Source organism: Mytilus californianus, unplaced genomic scaffold (assembly GCF_021869535.1).
Source record: "Mytilus californianus isolate M0D057914Y unplaced genomic scaffold, xbMytCali1.0.p SCAF_3, whole genome shotgun sequence".
NCBI lineage: Eukaryota > Metazoa > Mollusca > Bivalvia > Mytilida > Mytilidae > Mytilus > Mytilus californianus.
In genome coordinates, this window is record NW_026262679.1 from 99,526,538 (window position 1) to 99,535,534 (window position 8,997).

General features: G+C 30.8%; 1 non-coding gene across 1 annotated transcript; it reads right to left on the reverse strand.

Moving 5' to 3' along the window:
* Nucleotides 1-402: 402 nt before the first annotated feature.
* On the reverse strand, nucleotides 403-519 carry LOC127736304 (U6atac minor spliceosomal RNA). The gene has a single exon (XR_007998930.1). It is a non-coding gene; the product is annotated as a U6atac minor spliceosomal RNA (small nuclear RNA).
* Between the last annotated feature and the right edge of the window lie 8,478 nt (nucleotides 520-8,997).

Sequence of the window (8,997 nt, forward strand, 5' to 3'; positions counted from 1 at the left end):
TTCTTAATGTAAATTTTTAGTTTATGAATTATACAAGTTTGCAACTTAATCAAGCAAGGTTTACCTTACCTGAAGCTGTTTATTTCGGTCGGTTTTTCATTCTTTTGAGCTTTTATTAGTTTACTTCTATAAAAGGTGTGTTTTATACTATAACCCAAACATGTACACTGTATAATCACCTTGTGTTTTGACCAGTCCTATAACTAGGAAAAGAATGAAAAGCTTCATCTTGACCACTTTCAACAATCAATTCTTCTCAGTCCCAAAACTAACACGTTTACATAAAAACAAATATATATAAATTACAAACTTCTCATGCACAGATATATATAATTTAAAAATATAGATAGAAGAATGGCTGCACAGTTATTACACGTTAAATATTGTCTATTTCTTCTTAGCAAAAATAAGGTTGTCTCAAAAATAAGGAGACAAGCGCTTTACATGTGTTGTATAGACCACAAGGGTCTCTTCCGTCCTTATCTAGGGGTGCTAACATTCTCTCCTTTCTTACAACACTAGAATAGCTCCATACTTCGGAAACAACCTTATTTTTACTAAGAAGAAATAGACAATATTTAATGTGTTATAACAATGCAGCCATTCTGCGATTTACATTTTTAAATAATATATATATATATATATATATATATGTGCAAGTCTAAATTGAAAACAACGTTCAAACCTATATATATATGTGTGTGTGTACAGACCATAAGATCATAAATCATAAAAACGTTATTATCTATATGAAATGAAAAAAAAGTATACAAAACCCTTAATTGTATGGACATTGATTTTAGATACTACATAAAAGGTTATTTAAAAATAAATCCAAATTACTTTTAGATAGAAATAAACTGTCAATTAAACAAACTACCATGTTATAGAAGCTAATGTTACCATGGGTCAGTGTTGCAAATGGTTAACTGTCGGTCCCTGAAGGTACCACAAACTCAGTAGCCAGTGTTTCGTTAATAGTATGTTTTGAATGAACCATTCTTAATTGTAAATTTCCCGTTTATAAGTCATGTAATTATACCTAATCTAAAATTCAGTTGACCTAGTCGGATTTGCCTGTTCTGTATTCAGTATAAAGATAAGGAGATGTGGTATGATTGCCAATGACACAACTATTTACCGGAGACCAAAGGACGAGGGTGTGACCTACTACAGGTCACCGTACGATCTTCACTTGGTTTTGATTTGTTGTGGCGGTTTTTTTTTATATATTTTATAACAACAAAATCGAATATCAAATTAATAAGAAGAACAAGTACCAAGTGTATAATAATATTCACTTTCAAGCTATCATGTCTTGTGAGATTTTTTTCAAATCTTGTAGCCGAAACCCATATTTGAATTTCCAATGTTATAATGTTTTTTTTCAATAATAGATACTGTTTAAACTAAGTTTAACAGAATGATCCTAAATGCCGTTAATTCTTTTTACTCAAGTGAAAAAAGCGTATTGGATAAAGATATTTAGCAAGTCATTTAGTAGTAATTGTCAGATTATAATAATAATAATAATAATAATAATGATAATAATAATAATAATAATAATAATAGTGTATCTATGTAATTCTGAATTTTTTTTAGTATACAAAGAATATGATCTTTCAAAAAAAGAGATATAAACCCAGACTTTACTACAACTAACGAAATGAAAATTTGAAAAAAAAAGAACCCTCCCTTCATTTTTTTTTTAATTAAGTAATGATAGCCTTACCCTGTGACTACGGTCTCCAGATTGTTCCCGTCTATTAGTTTATGAGAATGTTATATATTTATTTTTTTATTGATATTCAAATTGAAGTGTTTTGATTAATGCAAATTCGTATTTTAATGTTTACATAATTTTTTTTGTCGCATTGATGAATAAATGTGTCAACCAATATCTTCATGATCTGTTTAGAAAAGATAAACATAAACCCATACTTATGTCTATGGTATCATCAACAACGAATTGGAGTATTGACAAAGAAACCATCCCATGAACACCACCACCACCGCCACCACAAAAACAATAACAGAAACAAAATTACAAAATAAAGACAAGAGAGAAAAAATAATATTATAAAGGTGTCTTCCAGGTATTACTTTTAATAAATACATATTTCTTATATTCCTTCAAAAAGGAGTATAGGGTAATGTGCTGTTTTAGCAATTTATTAGATTCAATTGATATACATGTAGGTACTGTAAATATGTGCAAAATTTGTCTTTCTCTTTTTTTTTTATAGAAAAAAATAGAATTATAAAGATAAAAATTGGTGCACTGCAGAGAATAAAAAAAGAAAATTTAACATAGAAATGTACTTTTATATACAAAGAATATTTCAATTATTGAAAGTGATGAGGTAACAATTAGTCGAATTATACATATTGCCGGTACACATATAATTCAAAATTTTAAAATATTTTTGAAGAGGAATGTACTATCTAATGAATATTAATGAACTAATTGATCATATCAGAAATTTAAAATGTTATCGTCTAATAATTACATTACATGTATGTTTCATTAGAATTCGTAATTTGATTGGTTGACAACAATCGCAAGGCACTTCAATATTATATTTTATTTCCGTGTAAAATACAACAGCTATGACTGCACGAGCTATCCATCGCAATGTTAAAATAATGCAATGGAGAAAAAACGAAAAGCTTGATATAACTCATAATTTCTTGGTTGTACCATAAAAATGTAAATATAAGAATTGAATGCTTCGTTTTATAATTTTATAGGGTTGTAAAAGCGTTGACACATTTTTAATATGAAACACTTCTGCGCTTCATGCAAAATGTGCTTCGGTAAACGCTTTTACTCCCCAATGTTATTAGACTGCAGCATCCAGATTGTATCCGTTCAGTAGATTCTGACTCGTATAAGTGTTTTTAATTGATATTCTAAGCATATATATTATGATCGATGAAATTAAATATTCTAATTTGTAAATATTTGTTTGTCATATTGAAAAAAAATGGATCCATTGAAAAGTTCGAATCAAGTCAGGTTGTTCCATGGAATGTCGTAGGCCGCTTATTATTTTTTCTTAACCTTTCTTCACCATGTTCACATTTCGGAACATATTTTTTAAATCAAAGTATTTGATAATATTAAGCTTCAATTTCTTTGAAATTTACCCAATTCATATGTGATGAAAAAAAAAGAAATGCACTGATATTATATGCTACCTTGTAGGTTCCCACTAAACCTTATTTGAAATCTCAGAACATTGACCTAGCCATTGTAAACTTGACTTCTGTGTATATTTCCTTACTCGTTCGCTATGCTATGGTAAATTATTAGGTAAGGGATTTCGTTACCACAACTCATATAAAATCTTCACCAAATGTTTTCGTTTATACAAATATTTGGGTTAGAAGTTTGGCTGAATCTTTAAAAACCAAATAACCAGCAGGATATTGCATTCTAATTTTTACAGTAATGTTATTTATGGAGCCTGTTAACTTAAATAAATCCCATAAACTTATTCTTAAAGGTCATTAATTTAAACAATGTAGCAACATTGATTCTGTTTTTAATAAACTAAAATCGAACTAATTATGTGTGGCTACACTTTAGTCCTACATCCTGTCGATAACTATAATTGGCATTGCAAAGGCCATGTCTTTTCTCAGACTGTCTTTACACGAAATCCATTGAATTTGTACTGATTGCAATGGTAGTCTTGGAAAGCTTGGTTTACTTATTAGTTTAAGTTGGCTTGGGATTAAAGCACTTAATTTTCTCCTTGACAACATTTATGTACGTTTCGGCAATAAAGTTTATCGACAGATTGTAGGTATTCCTATCGGCACCAACTCTACACAAAAATTTACGACAAAAGGGATGATTTTTCTTTCCCTATTGTTAATCTTCCCTTTTTGGACGATGATGTTCCTTTGGTACCGTCTTATGGTGTTTATATATCCCAACTCGTTCGCTATGCTCGTGTCTGTAGTGACGTTTTGGAATTTGATGAGCGTAATCTATGTATTACTTGTAAAATATTAAGTCAGGGATTTCGTTACCAAAAATTACTTAAAACCTTTACTAAATTCTTTCATAGATACAAAGATTTGTTCTGCAAGTTTGGCTGTACCTGTAGAAAACTTATTTCAGACGGAATAGCACATCCTAAATTTTACGGTGATGTTGTAAACGGTAAAACCGAGCCCGGAAATTTAGATACGATCCGGGTAAACTTATCAATCATTTAAATAAACTTATTCTAAAAGGTTACCTATTCAACATTGTAATTAAATCTTTGAATATTGTTTTTATTGGTGTAAATATTGATTTTGTTATCAGTGAATTTAAACCATACTGAATATTACATATATGTACTTTCACGGTACTACAATCTGTCGATACTAATAGTTTGGCATTACATAAGGTCATGTTTTTCCCTGATTGTTAATGACGTCTATACACTAAATCCATTGGATGTTGGATGTGTACTGATTGATATTTTAGTCTTAGATACATGATTTTTTTCATTAGTTATTATTGGCTTTGAAGTAGCTCTCAGTAACTGCGAGTACTCTCAGATCTGTACTTAGTGTTTTTTTTGTTTTTGGGATGTACAAGTACCCGTCCACCTCCACTTTGTGTTTTTGTTAGATGTATTTCTATTTGTATCCATCTGATGAGTTAAGCCTTTTTCAACTGGTTTTTATAGTTTGTCCTTATGTTGTATTGTTACACCACTGTCCCAGGCTAGGGGAGAGTTGATCGCTCACAAACATGTTTAACCCCGCCACATTCGTTATGTGTCTGTCCCAAGTCAGGAGCCTATAGTTCAGTGGTTGTCGTTGGTTCATGTCTGTCGTATTTGTTTTTCGTAAACTATTTTATTATATAAATTAGACCGTTAGTTTTCTCAATTGAATTGTTTCATATTTTTCATGTCGGGGCCTTTTGTAGCCGACCACACGGTATATATGGATTTTTATAGTTTGTTCTTATGGTGCGCTGTTTAACTATTGTCTACGGTAAAATAAAAAGGGGGATGAGCGCTCACAAATATGTTTATTCTCATCCAATCTGTGGTTTAATTCTTTTAGGAGTTAATAACTTCGTTAATCTTCGTGGAATTTTATAAAAGCTTGTTTATGATCTAATAACAGACAGTATCCAGAGCAAACATTTTTTCTTTTTTCCATACTTTACTGATAAAAGCACAAAGGTTTTTTGTAGTTAACATTTACAGTCTGGAATCAAAGTTTCTTAGATATTAATAACTTTGTCAAACCTCCATGGTATTTTGTGAAACTTGGACAAAAGCTTTTTATGTTTTAGAGATTATTTCTTCAAATCTTGATTTTCTCTATGTTTTCGCATTTTACTGATAAGTAGTCTTAGTTAAGGGGCAAAATGAAGCCCGCCTCCCGGTGCGGAATTTTCTTGCTGCGTTGGAGAACTTTTGGTGACCTTGGGCTATCTTCTGTTTTTTTGGTCGGGTTGTTGTCTCTTTGATTCATTCTCCGTTTCCATTTTCTATTCTATTAGTCGTTGGCAGTCAACATTACACTTTTACACTAACAACAAGACAAATGATTTGTGTATACATTGCAAGGTCTGTTGCTCATGTTGAATGGGTGCTGTAGAATGTGTTCCCGTGCTTATGATGTATGTCCCTATATATTTAACTGTTTTGGATTTTTTGGCTTATGAGATAGCTGTTCATCTTAAATTTTATTTTTATATTTGTTCTATTTCATAAAACTTATTACTGTGTATTATCTTTGTCCCCTTCTATGGTTTTACTATAAATTCTTATATTTTATGTATTTGATGTCCCCTGTTTGTTTTTGTTTGTTATGTTTTACTCACGTCTTAGCTCTAATTCCTTGTCCGGATTTGGCTTTACATTTTTGTTCTTTTTGGTTCTATCAGCCCTTCGACGTTTGTGTTATGTTTTGCTATTTTAAATATTTTGGCCTCGAGTATAACTGAAGAGAGATTAATTGTCGAAATGCGCATTTGGTGCAGTAAAATTGGCACTGTAATGTCATGAAAGCACGGGAGTTTATTTCAGTTTTTTCATGGAATTGTTCGACCTAACTACTTAAGTTTATTTATTCCGAAGTTCGGATCTTAATTCAATGCCATGACTTTCTGCCTCTTTTATTTTTCAACATTTCTGTAAATAGATATAAGAAGATGTGGTATGAGTGCCAATGAGAGAACTCTCCATACAAGTTAAAATTTATAAAAGTAAACCATTATAGGTCAAAGTACGGTCTTCAACACGGAGCCTTGGCCCACACCGAACAGCAAGCTATAAAGGGCCCCAAAAATTACTAGTGTAAAACCATTCAAACGGGAAAACCAACGGTCTAATCTATATAAAAAACGAGAAACGAGAAACACTTATGAACCACACCAACAAACGACAACTACTGAACATCAGATTCCTGACTTAGGACAGGTGCAAACAATTACAGCGGGTTTAAACGTTTTAATGGTACCAAACCTTCACCCTTATCTGAAACAATAGTGTAACATCACAACATAGAAAGACACACTATAAAATATCAATTGAAATGGCTTAACTCAATCAAAAGACATATTAACACCAGTGAACATACACTGAACAAATAAATTTGATCTATGGTACAATGTAAATACAAAATAAATAAACTAAGGGAAGAATAATTAAAGTAACATGTTATACCGCTATGAAATGTTAAACAATTTAAGAAAAACAATATGCTTGAACAAAAATATCAGCCATTTGCAATTACTTCAAACACAGGTAAATGAAAATAATTTTGTTGTTAGGTATACGTGTACAGTTCAAATGGAGAAAGGAAATATTTTTACAAAATAAATAATTTTGATGTTCATAGTACGAAAGAAGTGAAAATTTATAGTAATACCAAACACTTATCAAAGCTGGTATATAGACCAGATATAACCCTGAATAACATAAAATAACAAAAAAGCATTACAATTAGTATCAACAGGTCAAATAAACAAGAAAGTACGATTTGAGAGTACTCGCAGTTACTGACAGCTAGTTAAAAGTCAAAAACAATTAATAATAAAAAATCATGCATCAATGACTAAAATCAACTAAAACACATCCCAGGGATTTAGTATTTTAACGTCATGGACAGTCAAAGAAGACATGACTTGTGCAATGCCAAAAATAAATGTATCGACAGGCAGTAGGATAGGTAGGAGTTAACCTCTTTATTGATCAAAATGAACGTGGGTGTGTCTTTATACATCTCGTTTGAAAAGAATACAAATTTAGTTATGTTTTAATTTGCTGATGACAAAATCAATATTAGTGCCAATGTAAACTATATTCAAAGATCTAATTATAACATTGGTAAGATAACCTTTACTAATAAGTTTATTGAAAGGTTCGATGAGTTTACAAGGATCACATAGTGATTTCCGCGCTTTAAGTACAATATTACCGTAAAATTTAGGATGTAAAATTCCGTTTTTAATCAGTTTTCTACAGGTACAGCCAAATTTACTAATCAGATCTTTGTATGTATGAAAGAATTTAGTAAAAGTTTTGCGTAATTTATGGTAACGAAATCCCTGACTTAATAATTTACCAGTGATGCATTGATTACGTTCGTTAAAATCTATGACATCACTACACACACGGGCATAACGAACGAATTGGGATATATAAACACCAAAGGAACATCGCAGTCTAAAAAAGGAAAATTAACAATAGGGAATGAAAAGTCGTCTCTTTTGTCGTAAATTTTAGTATGGAGTTTTCCTTTAGAACTGAAATGTCCAAATCTAGAAAAGGACAACTACTGCTGTATATGGTAGAAATCTATATAATATGGTACTAAGAAATATAAAATATACTAAAACATCTCTCAACTTCACAAATATCCGCGCGCTCACAGTAGGTACAGAGTCCGGCTGTTTTTTCGAGTGATTTGATTGGGTTTTTTTTAGTGTGACCACGTTTTTCGAGTGAATATTATCAAAAATGTAAACAAACAGACTTCTTTTCCAGTAAGACGTAAAACAAAATCTAGAACCTTATTTACAAGATCATAGAAGGTAAATTAGTATCTGTGATAAAAAGATATTATCAACTCTACATTATATTTTTTTTTCTAATGTTTAACTTAGCCTTACGTACAATGCCTTATTCCAAAATATAGATTAAAACCATTTTTATACTCATGCCAATACAAATTTCAACGGAAATGCATACATGGAATCTATATATACTTAGGTATACAGACACTTTACAAAAATTCTTGTTTTTGCATTGAAAAGGACATTTTTGAGAATAAATTCATTTTTATATGTCCGTGTTTTTTCGAGAGCAGTCCTTGTTTTTTCGAGTGCGTCCTTGTTTTATCGAGTGAAAAAAAAATTTCCTATGTCTTAAAATGTAATATGTCAGTGCATTTACGTTTAAAAAACATATCATTCAAATAAAGTATTTTTCAAAGCACGAAACAATGCATTAAACCAGTTTGATAATGCGTAACACGTACAATTGATAAAAGGCAATCGTTCGTTTGTATTCAGAAATCTTCATGTTATTGTCCCTAAATGGATTCATACAGTAAATATTTCGTGATGTAAACAATCTTTATGTGAGCTCAGACATGTTTGATTGAGACGTATGTACACATAGTGTGTAAAGCGGGTGAATGTGGTGTTTTTTTTAACAGAAAATACAACCTAAATGTTTCATTTACTATTTGTCTTGATGGTAATATGTTTTATCGTTCTAGAAATGGAAATCAAGAACAATGTTCAAATGCTCTTACTTAGAAGAGGGGTCTGATCAAGCGTATGATATGCGAGGTCACATAGAAATATAGCACCATGGTAGCTTCATTTCTACCAGAAATAAAAAATGACAATGTATATTTGTGAGGTGTACGCCTATAATATATGCATTTCTTTTTTTTTTTTTTTTTTTATTATTTCAAAAGGATCGTACAGACTATTTATTTCGTTGTTTATTAAATACATTGGAT